The following is a 24,678-nucleotide window of genomic DNA, read 5'->3' as shown; positions in this document are numbered from 1 at the left end:
TGCCTACCTCGGGTCCAGTGCAAGTTTGTGGAAGCCACGCTCCGTTGATCCGAATGGGTTCCCTTCTAAAGAATCTACAAACACAAACAAGCACACACATTAAATAGCACCTGAAAAGCCAATATAATAAAGCATATTTATCATGATGATCAAGGAATTCATGAAACAAATCACATAAGACAATTTGTTGAGAAAAATGAATCTGATTGTATTAACTTTAATCAAAGAAGAACTTTACAATCTTGGTGCCTTGATGCTGTACAAGCTCCTCCCAGGGTCCAGCAAGAATCTCCTCTACTTTGACAAGTTTCACTCTCTTCCCAATGAAGCCAAAAGGTATGTAATCTCTCCTCTCAAGCTTAACTAGGAAGTCTGAATTCCAACAGCATTTACCCTAAAAAATGTTCAGCTTCTAACCTCCCTAGCAACCAGCCCAATGCCTTAATTTATAGTGCAATGGAGGGAAGTTACTAGGTCCACCTTCAAAGGGATAAAGCCCTCCTTCAAAGGGATAAGCTTCTCTCATCAAGGGATTAGCTCCTTTCGTTTTGGGATGCATGAACTACCTAGGAGCGAAACATCAACATTAAGATTCCTTTTAGAATCATCGAAAATTAACCACAAGTGAGTTTTTAAGAATAAACTTGCGCCTTTTTTACTTTCACAGGGGTCTGCACCCACTCCTTTAGAGACAAAGTGGGCAGGTCCGCAGGTAACATGAACAAGGGGTGTGGGACCACATGTAACACTAACAAAAAGTGCGGAACTGGAGCTTTATTGATTTTTAAAGTCTTTCTCTCATTTCTAAAGCTTGACATGAAGAGCTGAGGTTTGAGACTTGCTAAGGAGGACAGTATGAATGATGATAGACCTATACTGACTGCAAATAGTCATGGTGACAATATTTGGTGTAATAAGGCCTCCCTGAGCTACGACACTGTGTAGTCTTAGATATCAAGCTCTTCCTCCTGACTAGTATATGTGGGCACTACGTAGACATTAAGTCCCTCTTCCTAGTATGTCACTTTTTTTAGGCTCAGTTGGTGGATCAAAAAGCCTCATCCTAGACTAGGAGGTTTTCAGATTAATGTCATCTCATCATGAGTGGACTGCAGGAACAGGTACCCTATCATGTCATGGCAATATGATGGAGAATGAGAAGAAGGATGGAAGCATTCCTAAAGACTCTCATGTAGTTCAACTTACAGGTTGATTAATCAAGAGAAAGAAAAGGGACACTGGTTTGCGACTGCTATCCAAGACTGAAGATCATTGAAGATTTTTCATCACCAAGCCATGTGGAGCTGAAGAGAAAGCACATCCAAGAGAACATCCAACACTTAGTAGCAACAATGACTTGACATTTCCACATCATCAAGCACTTCGTGTCAGCAGTGTCATGTCATGTGATGTCATGAGTGGTTATAGGCCACATCACTATTGTGGATCATGTATATCGTAATCAAAATGTATTGTAAAGTGGAAGTCCAAAAGACACACATGGAATGTAAAGATTCATGGAAGTTTAAAATTCATAGGAAGTCAAAAATCACATGTTTGGTAAATGAATCACCCTTGGTTATACATACTATGTCATTGTATGAGCAAAGGACTTTTTCACCTTGGCTCCTCCCACAAGGCATTAAGCAGATAAGCTAGTTCTTTGAGGAGAAAGGCATGCCTCCAATGCTCCACTACTAGAGCTAGTGATGTACATTGTAACCATGTGCCTTGTGACTTTTATTTAATAATAGAATCCATCAAGGATTGCATGTTTTGCATCATGGACTATGAATGTTTGTAAGACTATTTTTTAGATGTGTGTATTTCAAGTTTGATTTCACATGTGCTAAAATAGTTTAACTAGTTTTGTTATTTTAGTCCTTATCATATTGAGAATCTATTATAATGGTTGTTATTGTTGTCCCATCCTTGTGGACTATTCCATAGGATATTAGACATATACTTGTTCATTTATTGGTTGTAATATTTTTCTGATACACTGTGGACTATTCTGATGGATGTTAGATGGAACCTTTTTTTTTGTTTGTTTCTCTTCTTGGGTGGTACTATTACCTCTCACTTAGAGGCTCAATTTTCTCCCCTCTTCGCATTAGAAGAAACTTGACACAGTTACAACTGAACACTCACTAGGAACAACCTCTTACTCTTTGAAGACACCATTGCATCCCTCTCTCTTGCTGACAGCAAGAGCAAAGGAAAATCTTTAAGGATTCAACAATTGGGCCTTTATACGAGATGGGACTCCTAAAAAAAATGGTGTGAGGTCTAATTGGAACTTCACATTGAGGAGATCCCCTAAATGTTGATGGGTCCATCACCATCAATATTTATGCCACTAGAAGTAGGGAAGCCATTGTTTTATTGCTGATAACCCCACCAACCCTAACATCTCATCCTCTGGTCATGGAAGCAATGTTCATTGCACCTCCCCTACTCATGCTTCTAAATTTGGTGACTCTTCTCAACCCAAGCCTGAATGTGAAATCCCATATGATCATATTAAGGCCATCAGTACTATAACCAATTAATTTGAAAACATTGTTGGATTGATCCTTGGAGTAATCAGTCTTCCATATTCTCCGAAGAAGAAGAAGACCACCCCCAAAGGGATAGTAGTTTATAATCTTGAAGGCATGGTCCTTTCCACTCTTGAATAATTAACAGACTTAATGGAAAGGGAATAAGAGCCTCCAATCGTTCATGCTGGTGACGGAGATAACATTGTAATCTTGGATACAAATTTCTAAGGGTCAAGCAGAGAAGAGGAAAGAGAAGAGTATCCATCGAATTTAGACAAAGAAGATGAGGAAGAAGAAGAAGAATACATGGAGGAACAAGGTCTAGATTGGATGAATCAAGGCCCACTAGCACTTCCAGGTGTTTTACAAAAGATGCCAATGCATGCAGATAAGATCCTAACAAAGGATGACCCTAATACAATAGTGAAGGTTGAACACCATATGGGAAAGTTTTATCTACATCTGCAGACAATTGAGGTACGTCATGATGACGTTACATGTAGAATTTTTCCATGCACCTTGGATGGCAGAAGTTGTATGGTATCATATCCTTCCCCCAAACTCCATTCAGAATTGGAGGGGGTTCAACAAAATCTTCCTCGAAAAATTTGTTGATGATAAGACCCCTACCATGTTGTTGAAAGAGATGGGTAATATTAATATGGAGAAAAATGAGAAAGTGAAAGAATTCAATTAGTGGTTTAACCACATCTTGAATAAATTCTTAGAAAACATGAAACCTCATGACTCCATCACAATATATTACTACACTTTTTCCTTCCCACAAGCATTTCACAATTTGTGAAGTGAACCACGAAACAAACACTAATGGAAAATTATAAAGAGGCTATTGATGTTGAGAAGGACTTGTGTGCAATCAAATTCATCTCGAATTATGAACGAACCAAAGACTCCAAGGACACATGTAAAAGGTCTTAGGCCCTTTGTGAGCAAGGCCAAAGAGAAAGAATCATTTGATATTGAAAGCTTGACCCATGTTGTCAATACTCCATCAAATGAGATTGCAGAACTCAAAACAAGATCAAGAGACACCCCAGTAAGTACCAAGCCTCCAATATTCAAACTATTAAGACAAACTTAAACCTTCGGCAGTAATAGAAACCAACCAGTAAAGTCAACCTATAGCTCCAATTTTGTATTAAATATTGAAAAATTGAGCACATATCAATACTATTTGTATCATCAAGAATATCATTCAAAGAAAATGTGCCCATAGTGGAATTAGGCCATGAGCATGCTTGGTACACATCTTTTTAATGCAGTGATGGCTAAGGAGCAGACTAATCCTTCAAAAGAAAGGAAGAAGTTGTTGCACGTGATGAGAGTCCAAGTGTCGGGAATGTAGTAAACATGTTCAACTATATACTGATAGCCCAAAAGAGTATTATTGATAAGAATCCTCTGAGTGATGGTCCAGCCCATAAGAAGACCAACTAGTACAAGCTAAGAAGAAAAGGGCCAACCACTATAGTTGAGATGAAAAAGAAGGAAATTTAAAGAATTTTTTTTGAGGAAAATCAGTCCACCGATCAACTTAGTGTATAACACTCAGAGAAACTCTGGAAAAGTAGTCTCAATGAAAAGGGCTTCCATGAGTAGTAAAGACATAACCATTACTCCAGATCCTGCATACCAAGTTACATCCCTAGACACTTCGACCATTCTTCCCACTATGGACTGCAACATAGTTGATGACATGAAGAAGGTTCATGCAAACATTTCAATGTTTGAGTTAACAAAGATCACAAGCTAGTGGGACATCCCCTTATGAGCACTTGGGCATACCACCATAGGTAATTTTGCCTCTTCACACAAGGGATTTCGTAACTCTTCAGTTATCTCGAATCTATACTCAATGCGTTAACAATAGATGCAAACACTCTATGCCCACCTTTCTTGTTAACTTTCAAAATATTTATTTTTAATGTACACAATTGCTTGGTTTATTTTGGTGCATCGGTGAACATAATTCCATTATCTGTTGCCAAGAAAATCAATGCAAAATGGGACAAAATAGATGCATATATTATTCAACTAGACAAAATTCATCTATATGCGATTGGTGAACTCATAGATGTCATTATACACTTATTATCCAATGGAAGAGTCCACCAATGTATCAACATAGTGATTGTGGACATTTCAAAAGCATATAGAGTCTTATTGAGCGAAGACTAGTCTAGCAAGATACAATGGTACTTTGCCACAGACTGGTCGCATCTATGGCTTCCATATAAGGGAAAAAATAATTATATATGGGTGTATTCAAAAAGATATATGAATCACACTATCACTCCCTTCAACAGACAGAATGAACTAATGGCTTTCACAACACTAATTTTTGGCAATTGCTTCCTCAAAACCCAACTAGGTTGCTACCTTGTGCAGCCATCCCAAGTTCCACCAGATACAAAGTTGGAGCTCCTTCTTAGTCTGACTAGTGAAAATTACCTTTCTATAGTATGTAGTAGTAGTAAGAGTAATAGTGTAGTCCCCAGTCCTTATATATATAATACGTGGAATTTTTACATTGATGGTTCCAAAACACCAGAGGGCTTAGAAGCTGGTTGCATTTTAATTGACCCGTTGTAGAGAAAGAATTGGATCTCTATCTGCTTGGAATTTGAGTGCACGAACAACACAACAGACTATGAAGCACTCATCTTGGTCTTGCAAAGAGCCATACACCTCAATGTTACCATTCTGAAAGTAGCATGTTACTTAGAAATTGCGATGCGACATGTTCGCAATAACATACATTGTGTGTCACCTAATGTTAGAAGTTATCAACAAGAGGTATGGAATATTATTTCACATTTCCAAAATTTCAATATTATTCATGAGCCAAGAATGCATAACAGCTGTGGATGCATTAGAAAATGTTCTTTCTAGGTTGTCACCATTGAGGAATGGATTTCCTGTTGAAATTCATTATAAGGCTTCCATCCCCAACAATATCGCTAACTTATGCATTTTTCGATGACTAGAAGATATTGTACTTCATGGTGAACGATGATGTGTTAAAAAACACATCGATCGATGAGGACAAGTATGAAAAGGAATTGCAGGATATAGCCAATACAAGTAAAGGAAATCTCATCCCCAAGGGTGTGGTATCATTGGAGACACTGAATGACCTATAGAATCACTTCCGAGGACCTATCAATGTTAAAACCCATAGTTCCACACTTTCGCAGAAATAGATTAACTTGGGAACAAAAAAATTTCCAAAGTATGTCAATCTCGGTACTTTATGTAGACCACAAGTGTAGTGAGCCTTTATCTACTTATTCAAGTACTATCGATACATGTTCAGATGGATGAATTATGAGGTTAAAACATATGACATGTGAATCGTCTAGCATGTAACACTAATAAAATAAGGGGCCAAGCCATTCCAAGAGAAGATAAGAAAAGTACATCCAACACTTCAACCTCTTATCCATAAAGAGTTGAGGAAACAGTTGGATACTTGAATCATATACAGACTGCGTAACTCAACATGGGTATCAAATTTGGTCCCAGTGAGAAAGAAGTCTGAGGAAATCCACTTGTGTGTAAATTTCCAAAATCTCAACTGCCCCTCGGACAAGGATAACTACCCTGCGTCATCCATGGAAAAAATAATGTAAATAGTATTAGGGTCTGAAATTTTTCTTTGTTAGATGGCTATTCTAGATACAACTAGGTTTCAGCTTTAGATCTTAACATACATAATACCACCTTTCGAACGAAGTGAGCCACATTCACATTCAGGCAAATGTGAATTGGGATAATCAACATTGGTGCACCATTTCAACGTGTTATGGACATCGCTTTCTTTAGACTAATTGGATGAAGCATAGTGGTCTATTTTGATGACGTAACATTATTCTCTAAACAAAGGTCAAACTACATATGCCACTTAAGGAAGATATTTGAGAAATTTCACAAGTATAAGATATCCTTAAATACCAAGAAAGAAAATTATCTCTGTAGCGTTTGAGAGTAATCTCTTGGGCCACATCATTTCCAAAGGTGTCATTAAGGTAGACCAAGACAGTGTTAGGAGAATCATGCATATTCCCTTCCCGATGAATAAAAAGTATATGAAATCCTTCTTGGGGAAAATAAACTTCCTTCACAAGTTCATCTTTGACTACGCTCAAATTGTCAAGCCAATATAGGATATGGTGAAGAAGGATGTGGATGGAAAAAGATGAATTTTCCTATATTAAGCAAGCTATAATAGAAGCACCTGCATTGTACAATGCATACTTCGATAAGGTTCTCTTGCACTATAATTTCACTTTTGACACTTACCTCACCAATGTACTCACTCAAAAGGACGAACTAAAAAATGAGCGATGCATCTCTGTCATCAGCACGAATCTACAAGGGCTAGAGCTTAAATACCTGTCGTGGAAAAAAAAGCTTGTGTTGTATAAAAGATGGTAAATTCTTTTAGGCCCTAACTATTGAAAACTCATTGTGATATCTTTGTCCTGCACCAAGCAATCCAATCATTTCTCTTTCAACAAGAATTGGGTGAATGGAGAGTGAACTGGATGACCAAGTTACAATAATATGATATGGAAATCAAGCCAATTCACAAATTCAAAGGCCATGGTCTTTGTCAACTAGCGGAAGAAGTAATAAACACAAAGGAAGAAGAAGAAGATCTTTCAGGGTGGGAGCAAGAAATTGAGATGTCTAACATTGAGCGAGCCTCCCCCACTACTAGTACAAACGGTTGGTACATGGATGTGCACCAATAACTTGAGGATGAAATAGTGCACTCCCACTTTTCCTCAGGAGAGAAGAGGGAACACAAAATTAAAGCATTATCCTCTCAGTTGGTACATGGTCTGCTATTGAGAAAGAAACATAACGAAGTACTTCTCAGGTGTTTGCAAGCGCATGATTTAGAAAAGGTATTACATGATATCCACGTTGGACCGACCACACGACTCTTCGCAAGGAACAAAAAAACACACAAATTTATGTGAGCTATGTTTTAATAGCCAAAATTATTCAAAGATTCTCATGTTTATACCGACAAGTGTTTAGTCTATTAGAGGTGTGCTCAGAGAAGAAAAGAGGCCAGCCACCCCATTGCAACCCATTCTAGTGGAAGAAACTTTTCAAAAGTGGGGCTTGGATGTTATTGGAGAAATTTTCCTGCATTCATCACAGCAGCACCGCTAAATCCTTACTGCCATATATTAATTCATGTTGTGGATAGAAGTAGTTATACTCAAATAGGTGAATGATTAGGAAGTGATCAACTTTCTACAACAAAACATTATTTCCATGTTCGACATTCCTACTTATCTTTTTTTTATAATGCAACATACTTTTCATCGCTAATACTTTATGATTTTGCATTGGAAAATGGCATTGTACTAAAACACTTATCTAATTATTATCTGCGAGTGAATGGTCTTATTGAATCCACGAATAAGAACCTAATACAGAATATCAAAAAGATCATATTCTCTGAGCAATGAAACGGACAGTTCACTTTGGTAAATGCCTTATGGGATTACTAAGTCACATAGAAACCTTCCCTGAACACCTCCCCTTACTTCTTGGTGTACGGAAAATAAGCCATCCTCCCGCCCAACTGTTGACACCTAATCCTTGTGATTGGGTGAATTATTGTAAATAGATAGATAAGAAATATGAATAGTCATCAGGAGACGAACTAAACAGTCTCTGCCTCATGTATATAACGAGGACCGACCTAATGGAATAATACAGTCAATTTATTTATGCCCTATGGAGTTACTACCTGGCTTGACATGGTATCAGACCGATCTCCTTTTTTAGCCTTTATGTCTTTGCAACTCCTGGTCTGCTCTTCTAATCTTCATATAATTCAGCGACTGATTACCTGCACTCTCTGTCTGACAATACCTATGTTCTTTCTGCCATACATGCGCTCTCTGTACCTACGCTCTCTATACCTGCGCTCTCTCACTGCGCTATCATTGTCTGACATTACTTGCATACTTTGCGTTTCAATCACATCGCTTGGGTTTGGCTTTCCATTGACATCGCTTGGGTTTTGATTTCCTTTCAAGTTGCTCTGTTTTGGCTTTTCATGCACATCTGTACGGTTTGCAATATCAACCAACACACTCCTTTACCTGCAATATTGAATGCTGTCACATGGAGGAGCTGCGGTGAGCATGGTCCGGTTTGGAGTCTGGTGGAGAAGCTGGGTATCGTGGAGATGCGAATGCTGGATATATGAGATTAGATGTGGATGCTAGATTATTAATACGCATATATTTTTTTGTTGAATGCTGTTACAGTGATTATTAATACGCATATATTTTTTCAATGAAAACACCATTCCGTTGAACGTTGTTACAGTGATTATTAATACGCATATAGTCTTTCAATGAAAACACCATTCCGTTGAACACTGTTATAGTTATTATTTGCCCGAAAGCTTCCATATGTTCTGCCGCTCCTGCGCATGAATATTTGGTGAGACAGCATGGCTATGCATGGATATGGATGGGATACATGGTTTGCTTTGGCCAAATTTCCGTAATTTTCACCACAGTTTTTATGATTGTATCAGCGCAGAAGGTTAAAGGAGTAATAGTTTATTTTTGTGTGGTAGATGTTAAGACTGTGAAGGTGTTTGACTAGCCTTGGTATCACTAAAGAGAAAAAAGGGGCATTGAGCAGAAACAATTTTGCTCAATATTTTCCTTATTTTATTAGTCATTCTAGATTTAAGGAATACAATATATTGATAATGGTGCTATGAGAAATTCCTTCTTGTCAAGGGCATGGATGCTTGATATACTGTATGAAATAATGTTGAAAATACAAATGGTGATATTCTATATGGATAAAATATAGTTTTTCTCTTTGCTAGCAGAAGTATTTTTTTACAGTACACAGATTTTTTCTTGCTAGCAGAAGTATTTTTCTATCAGCAGAAATAATTTTTTACAGAATGCATTCAATTATATCCATGGTGGGAATAGTTCTCACTGGCAAGGAGAACTATCTTGAATGGTCCCGGATGATAAAGCACACCCTCATTTTTAATGAGTTGTGGAAAGGAGTGTGTGTTAGAGAAGGAGACAATGACCCAGTACAGCCTACCTCAGACAAATAGCTCGTCATTTGGGAAAACAAGAACATAAAAGCTTATGCATTAATCGCATCATTTGTAAATGAAGAGGTGATTCACCATATTTCATCATATTCAACTGCCTTTGAAGCCTTACAAAAGCTAAAAGAACCCTATGACTCACATTCTGCACTTGAAGTTGTCCAACTCATGATTAAACTCTTCACTCTTGAACTGCAAAATAATGATCCTCTTGCTTTTGCATCTAAAGTAAAATCTATAACGCATGATATCAAATCCACTAAGGTTAAATTGGATATTCCTTTTATAACTTTTCCCAAGGCACTTTATCCTACGTACTCCAATTATCTTAAGTCATTGCAAGCAAATGGAAATCTCAAAGAGAGAAAGCTTTTGGAAGGAAGACAACCCCTGCATCTTCTAAAGAGGCTGTGTGCCTTGCTCATAAAGAAAAGCATCTTGCTCGAGATATACAAGAGGAAGAGGTGGACGAAGAGGAAGAGGAAGATATTTTGGAGGCAAGGGGGCAGACATTCTCAAGGATAAAAGGCAGATTTGCACTGCATTCGCTACAAAAGAAATGGATCACATGATGCCTCTACATGCAAGCTACCATGGGACAAAATTGAGCAAAAAAGAAACCAACAGAATGGTAAAATTGATGATACAGACAAAGTTAAAGCACCTGAATATGCTCACTATGTTGTGGCACAATGTAATATTGGAGTAAATGAAGATCTATTTAATGCTTCACTTGATTCTTGGAAAAATGATTGGTTTCTTGATTCAGGAGCAACCTGCCACATGACTCATAGAAAATATTTTTTTGAAGATTTCACTAACATTGTTGATGGAGCAGTATACTTTGCAGATCAATCAAAAATCAAGCCATCAGGGCTTGGCACAATCAGGCTTAAACCGCCTGATCTTCCAGACTTTCTTCTAGATCATGTTCTATATCTCCCACAACTCAAGAGAAACTTGTTGTCCTTGGTCCACATCCACCAGCAAGGTCATTCCATTCATATGTTTGATGGCAAGCTTGAGGTAAGAAAAGCGTCTGACCACTCACTTGTCATCAGGGGAATAGAAGAAGAAAGGCTTCTCAAACTGCAAGGAACCTCTGCGCATGCACAACATTTCTCATACAATACTCATCATGAAGAAGGTACACTTCCATCAAGTTTATTATGGCATGCTAGATTTGGACATTTGAACTATGACACTCTCCGCTTGTTGAAGAAAAATGGTGTTGCTAGTTTGCCTACAATTCCTAGGAAACTTAAGCAATGTGATACCTGCATTCTAGGAAAGCATAGCAAATAGTCTTTTCATGATTCACATTCAAGAGAACATATGAAACTTGAACTTATTCCTTCAGATTTATGTGGTCCAATGCCTGTTCCTTCTGAAAATGGAAATAAATATATCATGACATTTGTTGATGACTACACCAGAATGTGTTGGGTTTATTTATTGAAGAACAAATATGATGCCTTTCAAACATTCAAGAATTTTCATAAATGGATTGAAAATGATGCAAAATTCCATATTGGGTCTATTCGCACTGATAATGGAAAAGAATACACATCAAATGAATTTGAAAACTATCTTCGCCAACATGGGATCAAACATCAAACAACTGTGCCTTATAATCCCCAACGGAATGGTATAGCTGAAAAAATGAATAGGACAATCTTAAATATGGTACGATCCATGCTCTTCTTCAAAAATGTAAAGATAATGTTTTGGGTTGATGCTATTCTATGTGCTGCATATATAAAGAATAGATGTCCATCTAATGCTATAAGAAACAAGACTCCTTATGAAATGTGGTATGGACATGTTCCTTCGGTAAAACATCTCAGGGTCTATGGTTCCACCTGTTATGCTTTGATACCAAAGGTACATAGAAACAAACTTGGTGCTAGAAGTCGTAAGTGTATCTTCCTGGGGTATTCAAACACCTCCAAAGCATACCGCCTCTATGATGAAGAAGTTTGTTGTATCTAGAGATGTAATTTTCCTTGAATCGTCCAAAACTGACAATGTTGTTGAGCGGAAACTTGATCGCTTGGATAGATTCACAAAAGCAAAATCATTTCAAGAATTTGATATTCAGATTCCACATCTTGAAGGGGGGATTCCTATACTAGATCAACATGTCGAATCTTCTTCTGAAGAACACTCTCCCCCGCATGAAACTCCAACAACGGATGATGCTTTAAGTGATGTAATTGATAGAATTGGGAGACTCAATCTTGATTCAGTCCCAACTCAATCAACAGAGTAGCCTGGACCATCTGAGAAAGGTCACCCAAAGTGGCTCACAAAGACACTTGAAAGTGTTCATCCTGATGAAGTTGGAAAGACAGGAACCAAAAATTCAACCCGGCAAAATGGAGGTGATGTAGATGACTCTAATTCACCTATTGATATGGATGTTTCTTATGATTGTGAATTGAACTTTTCTATAGATTTTGAACCAACTTCCTTCAAAGAAGCTACTTCTCATGATGAATGGAAAGAAGCGATGCAAAAGGAGTATGATACCCTCATAAAGAACAACACTTGGAAGCTGGTTGATCCTCCATTTGGAACCAAACCAATTGGCCGCAAGTGGGTCTACAAGAAAAAGTATAAAGCTGATGGCTCACTTGGCAAGCACAAAGCTAGGCTTGTGACAAAAGGTTTTGCACAGAAGGAAGGGGTCAATTATGAGGAGACTTTTTCCCCCACAGCAAAATGGGCTACCATCCGGACACTCTTTGCACTAGCAGCTCAGAATGGTTGGAAAGTCCATCAAATGGATGTAAAAATTGATTTCTTGAATGGAGATCTAAAAGAGAATGTTTTTATGTCCCAGCCTGAAGGATTTGCTGTGAAAGGAGAAGAACATAAAGTACGCAAACTTGTGAAGTCCTTGTATGGCCTCAAACAAGCACCGCAAGCCCGGTATGAAAAACTAACTGAGCATCTTCTAAATCTCAATTTCAAACATTTTGATCTTGATGCAACTTTATTTGTCAAGAATGTTGGAAAAACGATTGTATATCTTGTGGTATATGTAGATGATCTTTGATGACAGGGAACAATGAAAGCTACATTGCATCCATAAAGAAGGAATTGGGGAAAAGTTTTGAAATGATTGATTTGGGCTATGTTCATTACTATCTTGGCATTGAAGTAACCCAGCATAAAAAATCCATATTTCTTTCTCAAAGGAAATACATTGGAGATCTATTGAATAGGTTTGGTATGACAGAGTGCAATCCCCTTACTTACTCCAATAGAACAAAACTTAAAGCTCACATCTATTGAAGGAAACAAATTTGAGGATGCAACAAAGTATAGACAGCTTGTAGGAAGTCTCAACTACCTAACTACTATTTGACCAGACATTTCGTTTGCTGTTGGAATCCTCTCTAGGTTTATGCAAAAGCCTTGTGAGGGACATTGGTCTGCTGCAAAAAAAATTCTAAGGTACTTGAAGGGAACTCGAAACTTTGGAATCAAGTATACACAGGTGGACGACTTCAGCGTGATTGGATACTCTAATTTAGACTTCAATGGAGACAAAGAAACTGGGGTATCTACTTTAGGATATGCTATGAGTCTTGGATCAGGAGCTGTCTCCTGGAGATCATGCAAACAATCATTTCCAACAGATTCCACAATAGAAGGAGAATATGTGGCAGTAGCTAAAGCAATAAAAGAAATTGTGTGGCTCAGGAAAATTCTTGAAGATTTGTAGGTAAAGCAAGTACAATCAACTCCACTCATGATTGACAATACCTCTGCAATAAAGTTGGCCAAGAACCCAAAGTTCCATTATCGAACAAAGCACATCAATAGTAAATATCATTTGATTTGACATTATGTTGAGGCCAAAACAATCCATCTCCGTCATTGTTCCACAAATGAGCAAATTGCAGACATCTTCACCAAAGCACTTGGAAGGGAAAAGCTTAAATGATTCAGAATGATGCTTGGACTCACCAGCATCCCTTCAGATTAATGGGGGGAATGTTGACACCTAATCCTTATGATTGGGTGAATTATTGTAAATAGACAGATAGGAAATATGAACAGTCATTGGGAGACAAACTAAACAGTCTCTCCCTCATGTATATAATGATGACCGACTTGATGGAATAATACAGTCAATTTATTTTTTTCCCTATAGAGTTACTGCCTGGCTTGACACCAACATCTACTTTCTTGCACTCCAACTCTCAAAACAATCCCAAGGCAAGTCATGTTAATTAATACAACATAGGATGGATACCCTTCACAAGCTATAGGAAGAAAGGTTGAAAGAAAAAGGAAAAATTTCACTTCGCAAGAATCATATCAAGAGGTGGTTTGACAAGAAATCTGTAGGGGAAAAAAGGTTCAGTTTGGGTGGGTTAGTCTTAAAGTGGGATAAATCCCATAAGGACAAAGGAAAACACATTAAGTTTCAGTCCCTGTGGGTTGGGCCATTCACAGTCCATGAAACTCTTACCCAATTCACTTATCATCTTCAATCACTTGACAGGAAGATTGACTCTATCCCTATCAATTTCCAATACTTAAAACAATATTTTTAATGAATATCAAGGGTTATGCCCTCCACTCTATACATATTCTTTTCTTTTGTTGTTTGTTTGTTTGCTTGAGTTTTATTTTGGTTTTTGTTATGTGAATAACCGTTGTGTATGAACATGTTATTGCTTCTAAGTATGTGTGTGGCTGAACTATAAAGAGTCTTGTGATACTTTAGCATTTGGATAAACTTCTATCCATCTTCCTCGTGTTGGTTACATCTTTTGGCTGATTAAGTTCTAACAGAAAATACGATCCATGTGTAAGGATATTTTTCGTCCAAACATAAACCCATGTCTAGCCCAAAAACCTCATTACTGACACTTGATATTGATGTTTCAATGTCTTCATGCCTATCCAACTAGTAGAAGTGGATAAGGGTAAAAATCTAAATGAAAACACCTGAATCGGAGGTCTCCATATGCTTCTATGAAGGAACAACCTCTTCTGCTCTTAATAAGTCAGGATCCCTCTTCCACCCCAAAATAAATAATTATCGATGCACAATTCTCTTTAAATAACTAAATAATGGTGAAATAAGAGAAAGGATTCTTGTGCAGAGAGGTGAATAGAGCAACTATGTCAGAGTATCATCTAGGCTCATTGGCAGAGGAGGAATGTTCGTGTTAAGTAAATAAAGGTGAAATAAGAGAAAGGATTCTTGTGCAGAGAGGTGAATAGAGCAACTATGTCAAGGTATCATCTAGGCTCACTGGCAGAGGAGGAATGTTCGTGTTCCTGCGTGACTTTTCCAGGGTACTTTCCAGTCCCTCTAGCAATGGAGCAACACCAAAGATGAAAAATTATACTCTGAAACATCTTAATCTTGAAAGCTACCCCACCCTTGCTAACTTGAAACATTATACTTTTATTGAAGCTTATGTTGTGTTCAACCGAGAAGGTATAAGGGGGACTATGTCTATTCATGGAGGTAATGGGAAGGCCAAAGTAATATGTACGATGAATCAATACCCCCTTAAGAACAGAGACCTTGCACAGAAGAAGTTAACCAACACAGAGAAGGTGGAGTTGAACTAGTGTGTTGCCAAGTCTTCTAGCTTCTGCAACACCCTCCAAAATTTTGACTCACAATTAATTTTGGAGCCTTCCTTGGTCTTGTACATTTTTTTCGCAAACATTAGAGCTCATTTCATGAGATTTCTTGGAGTTTTTTGTTCCCTTTTTCAAGTTACATAAACTTTCATGTTTCGGAATTTTCGGTTGTCGCACCATGTTTGCAATACTATTTTAATGGTTTCAAAGGTATTCTTTTGTGTATATTAGTTTTTGTATCTATGTAAACATTTATGTCACCCATACACAAAGTCCTGAGAACTGTCACAAAAGTGTCGCACTTGTCGTATCTTGTCGTAAAGAAGTCACACGAAGGGATATTCCTTGTTCATGTGATCTATGTTTTCATCTTTTCAAACTATGCTAAGTGTGTGATCACAGTCAAGGTTCATCAAAATTCATCACCTATCCCACACAACCATTTTCAGAAAACATCCCAACCAAGCAACTTAACTTCTTTAGGCCCTTTTTAAACTGCATATTGTGCAGTCTCAACCCTCTAGGTTGTGACGTTAGTACTTGTAACTTTTCAATGTGTTGTTCCTTTATCCCAATACTGTAAAATTGCATACCTCCTGTGCCCAAGCCCAGGCCTTGACCTCCAAAATTGTGCACTTATGTCCTCCAATGCATCTTGAACTGTGCACTTCACATATTCAAGCCTCAAGCTCATCTGCTGAGTGCTTGAACTACATAGATTCATAAAAGCCCAACCTCCCTTGACTACCAAAACTGCATAGTTGGCTCTCCTAGTGTCTATTCCCTCAGCCTGACCCCACTCACTACGGAAACTACATAAAATTGTCCTTTGGGCCTCCCTAAGTTGTGCACTATGCAGTCTTAGAGCTTAAGATATTCCCCTTGACTGTTGTAACTGCACACTGCACAATGACTATGTCCCTCTCCCTAGCCATTCACTTGTTCTAGGCTCAGCTGGTGGATCAAAATGCATCATCTTAGACTAGGGGGATTTCAGATTGATGTCATCCCATAATGAGTGGATTGCAGGAATAGGTACCCTATCATGTCATGACAATATAATGGAAAAGGTGAAGAAGTAGCGAACCATGCCTAAAGACTCTCTTGTAGTTTAACTTACAAGTTGATCAATCAATAGAACTTAAAGGGAGACTAGTCTATGACAACTATTCAAGATTGAAGATCATTGAAGATTTTTCATTGCCAAGCCATGTAAAGGTGAAGAGAAAGCAAATCCAAGAGGATATCCAACATTTAGCAGTAATAGTGACTTGACATTGCCACATCATCAAGAAATCTATGTCAGTAGTATCATGTAATGTCATGTCATGAGTGGTCATAGGCCACAACACTATCATGGATCATGTATATTGTACTCAAAATGCATTTTAAAGTGGAATTCCAAAGGACACACATGGAATATAAAGATTCATGGAAGTCGAAAATTCATAGGAATTCAAATAGTCATGAGGGTAGTCAAAGAGTCACCTTCGGTTATATATACTCCCTCATTGTATGAGAAAATGAATTTTTCACCTTGGCTCCTCCCAGAAGTAATTAGAGAGATATGCTAGTTCTTTGAGGAGCAAGGAGTGGCTCCAGTTCTCCAATATTGGAGCTAGTGATATACATTGTAAACACGTGTGTTGGAATTTTTACCTAATAATAAAAACCTTCATAGCCAGCACATTCTTCGTGCATGGACTATGAATGTTTGTAATACTATTATGCAGATGTTTGTATTTCATGTTTTCTTTCACATGCGCTAATATATTTGAACTATTTTGGTTATTTAGTGCTTATCTTATTGAGAATGTGTTGTAATGGTTTTTATTGTTGTCCCATCCTTGTGGAATATTCCATGGGATATTAGGCGAATATTTCTTGATTTATTAGTTGTAACTACCATCACGTCTATTGTGGACTACTCCCCTAGATGTTAGACTGGCCCTTTTGGTTCATGTGTGTCTCTTCTTGTGGTTTACTATTACCTCTCACTTAGAGGTTCACTTTTCTCTCATGTCTGCAGCAGAATAACCTCAACACCTTTTCAGCTGAACACTCACCAGGAACACTCTCTTTCTTTTCAAAGACACCATTGAATCCCTCTCTCTTGGTGACAACTAGAGCCAAGGAAAAGTTTTAGGGATTTGGCAATGGGGCCTTTCTACTAGATGGGACTCCTACACCAAATGGTGTGCGGTCTAATTGGGACTTCACATTGGGGAGATCCCATGAATGTTGGTAGTTCCATCACCATCAACACAAACATATAAAGAATAGCCTTACTACATTCACAATACATCCATGAAAATGTTTTGGTTTGATGAAATTCAATTATTAGGTGAAATATCTAAGTACATAGTTACAATGGTGAGCACTAGCTACAATAGTGGAACATTAAGTGACTTCTTACTTATCCAAATAATATCTTTCTCTCTTATGCCAAGTAGATAAGCGAAGGCTATCTCTCGAAAGCCTAAGCCTCCAAAAGACCCATTTTTCTTGATTTATGAGGTTATTTTTATAACTACATGAATGACTATTCATATCCCCATGACTCTTGAGTTACCCTCATGACTCTTAGACTTCTATTATGGCCTTTGATCTTTCGAACAACTTTGGAACTTCTAAATGACCTTTGGAATTTTCTTTGTTACTTTTGGACTTATTCATGTTACTTTTGTCAATATATGACTATGTGACTCTTCATATTCCACATATGACTCCTGGACTTCCACAAAATTACATTTCATCATTTTCATGGAAATACATCATTATATTCTACATGATGATGTGGTACAACACATGGACACACATGACATTGTGATGAAACTTATACGAGTTACAACTTGAAAATGATGACATGGACGTCATGATGAGATGGCAATGCCAAGTTGTCCTCCTTGTTTCTTTGTCTTCAATATTCATGTGAGATCTAATTTGCATCCCAAATTCATTAATGATCCTCCGTGTTCTTCACTTCACCCACCAAAGGGTCTTCATTCAGCATTGGAATGCTCTGATTCATCATATAGTGTCTTCTTTATGTTTGGGTTTATGATATTCTTCATATCTTCACGATATTTATCCTTGGCCCTTCGTCTACGTATGTGTTTATTTATGATTTATCCTTGCTATTGACTTTTAGCATCATCCTGTCATGATATGAAGGTCCTCTTTCCAGTGAAAATCATTCATGACAAGGAAAAATTGGTCTTAAAATCATCTATTTTATCACTACCTAGCTCATGGAATGAACAACTCATGATAGGTCTATAGAGGGGTTGAAAGAAGAAGGCTTGATAAGAAAAGCATAGTTGAACTCGTCAATAGCCTAGGAAGGCTCCAATGTTCATTATTACTTCGCTATGTATTGTAAATAGGGGCTCTCCTTGGTCCAACATAGTGTGGAACAACAAGTAATAAGGTGGGGAGTCTTGTTGCTTAAGACTATGCCATGCACTACGAAGGAATGAGAGGGAGACTTGGAAAGTGTAGTTTGACTAGTCAAGGGCTAAGAGGAGGCCTCCCTAAGCCTTCCTACTACACCATGAGCTAAGGAAGAAAGGGGATAAGAAAGTGTTAGCATAGGGGGGAAGGGGAAGAGGGAAGCATGAAGGCTTTAGGCTTCAGACTCTACTATGTGATTAAAGGAGGAGGAGGTCTTTAGGAAAGTGCAGTTTGACTAGTTAAATGCTCACTATGTCCTCATATTTCCCCATGAGATAAGGGAGACTTTTCAAGGATTATATTTGAGTGCAAAGCTCATTGGTAATAAGGAAGGATGAAGGCTTGAGGCTTAAGGAAAGCGTAATTTGACTCAACAAGGGGTCACTATTGACTTAGAATTCACTTTTCCTTTTATTCTAGAGCAATTTGATCCAACAGTGGGTGCTTGTTCACCTGAAATGCACTTTTCACTAAGGGAAGTGATAACAAGGATGCCACTATTCCTAGGAGCATTTTCACAACATAGTAAGGATAGGAGGTCCTTTTATTGCATATTTTTCGTCTGTAAGATGGTGGAGGGGATCCATGATGTCATGTAGTAGTGTTATATGTTCCATGCAAGGAAAAGGTATTCAAAGCTCAGTGTAGTAAGTCAGTATAAGCAAGAATGGTTAGGTGAATGCCCTTGGAAGGTTCATAATGATAGGTAACGTGAGATGATATTGAGGAGGAATTAGTGCAAAAATATTGGTAAGAAAGGTTTCATTTTTTAGGCTCATGAATAGGCTAAGGTCATCACCTGATATGAGGGCTAATGCCTTCACAACATGCACTGGGGTGAAGGACCAAGAAGAACTCCAAAAATGGCTATGTATGGGACTAGAATGGTAAGAGAACAAAATGCACCGTAAGAAGACTTAAACTTGTATCACACACATAAATTCCATCAATACAAGCCAATGGAATGCACATGACTCATGAACATCAATGACATGCTAAAAAAAAACAAAGTGGCACTTATTTCTAAGTGCAACAATTGAAACACCATAATGCGACACTTAGAATACAAGTTACAACAAATATGTTGACTATGACCTAAACGGGCGCTGAAATGTAGGAATGTGTCTAACACATATTCCAATGATATGTAAGAGTGTTTTCTGCATAGAAGTGCACTAGGAATAACTCTAGTGTTGTGAAAAGTTGTGAAACATATAGGGGTGAACATACTTAAAACTGACACCTACAACCTTAAGAAAATGTTCAAACGACACTTGCAAGTGTGAATGATCTTGAAAGTAAAACATTTAAGAGTGGATATAACATGAAAAATCCACTTATTAAAGTGAAATCAAGCCAAAATGATAATTTTGAATGTGAAAGTGACATTTGTGAAAGCGACACTTGTGAAAGAAAAACTGTGCAAAAGACAACAATTGAGAAAAATCACCAAAATAGAAGTGAAAATGCAACCAAAGTGAGGTAGGATGTCAACTAAAGTGTGTCTTGAATATCTACATGAGTTGAACATTACACAGGAACTTTATTGATGAACGATGTTATGATTGTTTAATCTTTCATAAAGGACGTGTTCTTATAAGTTCATTGGGGACTAAGCACGTGTGAGCAAGTGACATTGAAATTTATAGCTTTGAGAGGAAGATTTGAAAAATTTACAAAAACATCAATTGATGAAAAAGTAACCATAGAGACAAATATTAAGATCCTTAGTAGGATCCAAAATTTAGGTGTAAGCAAAATTTTGGAGGGTGTTGATCACAGTGTCAACAATACCCTAAGTCACAAAAATGTACAAAATAAAATAAATAGGAAACCTTTGGATCAGAGATCAGGATAGCATCAATATTTTTCATCATCCTCATGTTTGTCCTCATTAACGAATTTCATGCTAGCGTGATTATATATATGTCCTCATCAATTGTGCATTTTCTGCAACTAGGTTCAAAGAACCAATTTTTGTGTTAATTATCAAATATAATTCTCATCCTCTCACAACACATTCACATAATGTCAAAGAAAAATTACCAATAACCCATGATTAAAGTTAAATCGTATATATTATTAATAGAAAATAAATCAGTGGGAAAAATATTAGCATTATCAACATTCAATTCATTGAATATGCGCACGCACTCATCGTTAAATTGTATTGCTATAAAATTTCATTTACTCTGAATGTTATGAAAAGATGGTTGTACTATGAAACTATCAATAAGCCTTGTAGCGATAAACTATCTTCCAATATATCTTCTTTATTTTCCTTCCTACTCATACTTCAAGCTCCACAAGCTTTTTGAAGAACTCAATTTAAGTTGTTTGAAATAATGCTTACTGATGAGCCCCATCATTGGGAAATTATATGGGCCTTAATTCCCCTCTTAGCTTAGTCAAACCAACTTTTCCCATAACTTATTACATGTTTTTTATTATATTTTGTTTATGAGGTGAGTTAGAGTTGGATATTATGCTTAGTGGACTAATATGCATTGAATGCAGGATTAAAGGAGAAAATCAAGGAATTTTGGCAAAGACTAAGGTCAAAACTCAAATGGGACAAGGGAGAGGGATTGTACGAGGTAAATCCCCCCCATTTACTACTCCTCTGTTTGAATATTCCTCCATTCATCGCATTAGCTTGGAGTGCAAACAACCAAATCATGAGGATTAGAAGGCAACTTCGCAAGTGAGAGACAAAGCACTAGTTTATCTCAAGTTTGGGAGTCAATCCTCCCTAATTTTAAGGAATTCATTGGGGACTTCAGTTAGATAATTATAGAGGCCTATGACCTCAGTAGGATTCATATTTTTATTGTAAAACTCTAAGCTATTTTCGAGCTGCAATACATGTGAAAGTTCTATTGATGTAATTTGTCATTTTGTTAATAAGAATGAGTTGTGTTTTGAGCCAGCACTGAGTTAACTTAGAGGGCTGAACCTCTTGTGTTAGCACCCAACCCTAACAACGAAGGCTCTTCTTTATTTTACATGTATGTTTAGTGTAGTTTCATAGCTTCATTGTTAATTTTCCTTTTAGATGCATTTCCATTACAAGTAGTGTAGATTAGATTGGTTGTTTATTACTTTGCTTCCATTTGTGCCATACATCAAGTAGCAGGTTAGTAGAGAGAAAAGGATCACCATAAGGTTGTCAGTAGGTGTCTTGGCCTCACTTCCTCCCTCTAGAATCATGACTTGAGGATGAGACCCTTAGGCAGCCCCAAAAACACAGATTTCTAGTTGTTTTATGAGCTTTGGAGTTTGTTGTCTTTAAATTAGTATTTGGTTAGTTTTGCTAGGTAGATTTCCATTGTCATATTTTTCATCTCCATTTTTGCATTAGATATCATCCATGCTTTCATTCCTTTCACAAACTTTCCTCATGCATAGTGTAGGCAGTTAATTCATTAATTATGATTTTCTACTTTATGAAAATGTTTCTTGTTTGCATAGCTGTTTGGAAGATATACATGTTTTATGTAGAGCAGGTGCTTTAGGAAGAGACTAAGACTTCATAGCCAACAACCACCTTCGACTCCATCCACCTTAGCCATCCCCTATTTTCACCATCACCTTCACTATTTTTTCATGATTTCTCATAGAAATTCTTCCAAGCACATTGAGGGAATCCAACCATATACTATCTTGGATATTGACTTCTGAGTGATCCTAGACCTTCTCCCACTCCATTACACCCATCACACACCTTTCCTAGGCCTTCCATCACCTTTAACACCTCACATTTTTCTCTCGATTGTATCTTGTAGGTTTACAAGGGATCATGTGGGTTTCTAGTACATCTTGTAGGTTTTCCTAAAATGGCTTGTTTTAAGGTCGAATTGATGCAAAACCTCTAGGAAGTCACAAAAATCCTCCCAAGGGTATTCCACACCATCAAACCATCTCATAACCCTTCCATCCATCCTCAAACATCCTTAATTCACCTGCCACATCCACAAAGAAATTAGTTTTGATACTTGATTTTGCATAAAAAGACAAAAAAACAAAAACAGATTTAGTTAAGTCTCTTTACTTACACATTAGTGATGTTTGACACTTTTTACTTCTAAACTTAGATAGTATCATTTTTTTCATGTTGATTTAGCATTTTTTCCAAGCATAGTTTCTTAGTGGTTTATTATGAAATGTTGTGATTTAGCATTAGATGTCAACCTTCTCCATTATTGTAGTAGAGTAACTCTCTTTTAAAGTAGATTTACCTTTCTTCCATCAAAGAATCAAGATTCTTCTGACTCCATAGAGTCTAGCTTGGGACCCCAGTGGTCTCTCGCATCTGAACAGTGACAACAGGCAGAACCATCACTTTTACTTTTGTATATAACACTGTCACCTCCACGTTTGTACGAACCCCAGGTTGACAAAGTAAAGTCGGTAGACCAGAAGTTGCAACATCCTTGCTGCAATACTGGTGCTCATCAATTTTTGGCGCCGCTGTCAGGGAGCTGTTTGAGTAAAATGTGATTACTGCTTTCTTTTCTTCTATTTCCTATCTTCAATATTGTTCCATTAGCTTATTTCTGCAAAAGTAATCTAGTTTTTTCCTTTCTTCCATTTTTCATTTTCTACTTTCCTTTCCATTTTGCAAGCAAGATTTAAATTCAACAAGTAGCTTTTTCATTATGTCAGTAATTTCAATTATGTAGGTACTTTCCAAGTTTGAAAAAAATAGAAAACCAAACCAAAAATATTTCCTTTCATGCCTCACAGGAATAGGGATAGCTTAGGGAAATTTTTTCTGAATACCCCCACTGCATCAAATAGCCAACCTTCCCTCTTCTTCAGTGGCTTTGAACTAGAGGAACCCTTAGTGAGAAACTTGACATATTCGAAGAAGCTATAGGGGAAGAAGAAGAAGAAGAACCCATTCCTACCGAACCAATGGCTGAAAAGAGATGACAGAGGGAATAGAGAGAGAGTTGAGGGTACCTTCTCCATCAGGGAAACCAATGGGGAGACTAAGATGAAAAATATAAGTGCCTCTACCCTACCTCATTTCCATGGCCTGACCATAGAGGACCTCGACACTTTCCTATTTGAGTTTGTTGTTATATGTCAAACCTATGACTATACAGATGATGAGGAAAAGTTGAAACTATTTCCATCTACCCTCTAGGATGCACAATTGCGCTAGTTCATGGGTTTACCTGGAGATAGCATCACAACTTGGCCTCAGATGCAATAGGCCTTTAACAACAAATATCGGGACTACTATCAGTCAAAGGATACTAAAAAAGAAATTTTTCAAGATGACCATAGGCAATGATGAATCCCTAGAGGATTACGAAGAAGGATTTAACCTGAGTTACAAAAGGTCCAGGTGCAAACTTGACCCTGAGTCACTAAAGTTGGTCCTGCTCAGGGCAGTAAGGGAAGATCTTCTAGATACCTTACATTTGTTAGTAGGAGGATATATCTACCAATTACCCTATGAGAATATCAAGATTGTCTTTAGAAACCATTCTAGGGCAGCTAGGGAAATGGGTAAGGGTAGTGAACCTATGGTCAGTATATCATCTTCCAACTCATCCTCAAGGGTGAAATTGGAAACATGTTGGAATATTTCAAAAGTGAGATGCTGCAAACCCTTTCCTTGCAAATGGACACCATGCACATTAGGAGGAAGTGGGAGGAACAAGAGAGAGCCTTGGCCATTTATTTTCCTAAATGCACCAGGAGGAATCCTAGGAATGAATGTCCATTGAACTCTATTGAAATTTGCTTGGTATGTGAAGAAAAAAACTCCACAGACAAGTGCCCTTCTTTGCCTGGACTCAATGTTGTATATCAAGGAGCCAACCGGATCACTAAGAATATCTACTACATTAACCAAAGGAGACCTCATGGGCCTAGACCATACCAACAGGGCATGTAAGGGCCATCCAT

The sequence above is a fragment of the Pinus tabuliformis genome, chromosome 2_2, assembly GCF_031772625.1.
Source record: "Pinus tabuliformis cultivar Carrire ecotype Pingquan chromosome 2_2, CPIR1, whole genome shotgun sequence".
Lineage (NCBI taxonomy): Eukaryota > Viridiplantae > Streptophyta > Pinopsida > Pinales > Pinaceae > Pinus > Pinus tabuliformis.
The sequence above is the reverse complement of the archived record's forward strand: the minus strand, read 5'-3'. Positions refer to the sequence as shown.